Source organism: Sesamum indicum, linkage group LG13 (genome assembly GCF_026168435.1).
Source record: "Sesamum indicum cultivar Baizhima isolate 11 linkage group LG13, ASM2616843v1, whole genome shotgun sequence".
Taxonomy (NCBI): Eukaryota; Viridiplantae; Streptophyta; class Magnoliopsida; order Lamiales; family Pedaliaceae; genus Sesamum; species Sesamum indicum.
The window spans coordinates 3,145,590-3,148,230 of record NC_142669.1 but is presented as its reverse complement, the minus strand read 5'-3'; positions in this window follow the sequence as shown (position 1 = coordinate 3,148,230).

Sequence of the window (2,641 nt, the reverse complement as noted above, 5' to 3'; positions counted from 1 at the left end):
AGGTTGTTGCTGCAAAGACTAGGGACTTAGTTAGTCTTAGTGGTAGTCATGTTAGGATAGTACTTATATAATCTAGAATGATCGTAATAGTATTTTCAATTACTATTTGACAATTTTGATACATGTTTTGATCAATAATGTCTTTTATTTGACATTGAATTGAGACTTAAGTTTGTTGGGTGAAATATTAAAATACTATCGTATAATTGAATTATGCATACCCAAATAAAGAATAAAATGATAATCAAAAGTGAGACTTATAGTTCTGGTTGGACAATTTCTTCTAGTTGAGCATGAGAAAGAGTGATGGATTCAGTTTTCTGAGAAGGAGAAAGACCGCAAAAGCTCTTTTGTGGGACAAAATGAGCTAACAAATTAGGCGTTGGATTGGATCTAATATGAACATCTGTAAGTCACAAAGATACACAATATTCGTATGGGGTTCGCAAATCTATTTCTGTTTGATCAGGTTCAACGAATTAGACTTAGAGTGGTGAACCATATTGATTGCCTTTAGATTGGATCGAGAGGGTGTGAATTTAGTGGTAGTTCTTGAATATCGAGAATGAGAATGTGACTCTCACTCGGTGAAGTTCTTCTTGAAAGCACCACGGTTGACAGGTCTCTAGTAAGGAAGAAATTGGACATGGTTTGATCGGTGTTTCACTGAAATAAGTTGGCCCTTATTGTATGATGAAACTGTCGTCCTACAAAGAACTTGAGTTGATGGGATATCCCATACGCTTCAAGGAAATAGTAGGAGTAGGTTTTTAAGAATGCTTCTAAAAAAATCATTCGTAATACTATCTTTAACTGATCACATCCCATTCCTTGTTTGTCTAGGAAATTGGATTACAATCCAATAGGACATAAGGAGGAGTGATGTGGGACATCTGTTAGAACCAATATTTTGGACTCTAAGGATTCACTATGAAGTTCAAACTAGGTTTAAGACTTCAATAACTGGAATATTCGACCTATGAAAGGATAATACTAGGTATGATTAGATAAAATGAGCCTAAGGTTAGTGAGAGTTGGTTTGAGTTCCAATGTGTTTAGTGCGTAAACGTCTTACTCATTTAGAATGAGGTTAAGATATTTGGGAAACATTAAGGCACTAATAAAATTGTTTACGAAATACTCCATAAAACGATTAGATTCGTATATTAGGGATGGGCTGTTCAAGTAGCAGTCATGTCTGACTGATGAGAAAGCTTAATTTGTTGAAGACTCAGTTGCGTCTAACTAATGAGAAAGCTCAGTTGTCTAGGTTATCCCTTACATCTTTGCTATAGTAGCATGAAAGTATTGGTTCGGTGTGTTGGACCTAATTTTGTGTATGCTTTGGGCATGCCACAACGTATATCAGGAATACACCGATGTGGCGATAGACAGTTGTCAAGAGTAGTCTTTAATACTTGAATAGAGATTAAAGAAGTATTTCTAACACACAATTTGTGGAGAGTTGATTCTGGAAAGCTTAAACAATACTAGCTTCCAAATTCATATGAATAGTGGATAAGTCCTCAAAGTAATCGATTGTTTGAAGTGAGCATGATTTCTTGGAAGGATTTCAAGCAGATGTCCCATCTTAAAAGACGAATGTGGGACGACTTCAAAAGGTCGATCTTGAAAAGTGGTTCGGATAAAAAAAAACACCTCCATTGGATAGATGTGATGCTTAGCAAGGCCGAATCGATCGTAGCCTTGGAGGTTAACGACGAGGCTAGGGAGAGAGCCTTACGGGCCCGAGATCTCATCACAAGATCTACAATTATAACCTTATGATGCAGGCTTGCCATGTCATGTCTCATATGGCGTCTGGGGCACTAAGCTAGATGGCGCCATCTTAAAAGCGTGACCCCAGAAGGAGGGGGCAATTCTGTAAAATTCATCATGGATCGAACCATGTTCAACATGGATCGAACCATGTTCAACATGGTTCAGTTCCTTGTTTCAGCCACGCCATTAAGTTGTGGCGTTCCTTGGGGAGTCCATTGAGAGAGAATTCCATTCTCTTTTAAGTAATCAATGAATTCACCACTTAAATACTCTCCACCTCGGTCTGACTGAAAGGTTTTAATTTTACGGCTAGTTTGATTTTCAACTTCAAGTTTGTACTCTTTGAACATTCCAAAGGCCTCAGACTTGTACCTCATTTAGGTAAATATAACCATACTGTGAGTAATCATCAGTTTATGAAATACGAGTACCCGCCTTTTGCCAGAGTATTTAATGGTCCACAGACGTCCATATGGATCAAATTCAAAAGACTGTTGGCAAGTGCACTTTGTCCAACAAAAGGCTTCTTGGTCATTTTCACTTTCGGACAGGATTCGCAAGTTGGTAGGTTGTCCAAATCGTCTACCTCTAGAAGTTTTTAGTCTACCAACTTTCTCATCCTATCCTTTGAGATATGGTCTAGCCTTGCATGCCACAATTGTGTGTTTTCATGATTATTTAATTTTTCCTTATGTTGGGCAGTCATAATTCAATGAGACTATTGGAGAATATAAAGACGATTGACTAATGTACCAAGCAGATGAGCGTTATTATCAATCATCAAATAAAAACTATTTTCATTGTTCGCAAATTTATAACCATCATTGTCTAAAGCAGGAATTGAAATAATATTCTTTGA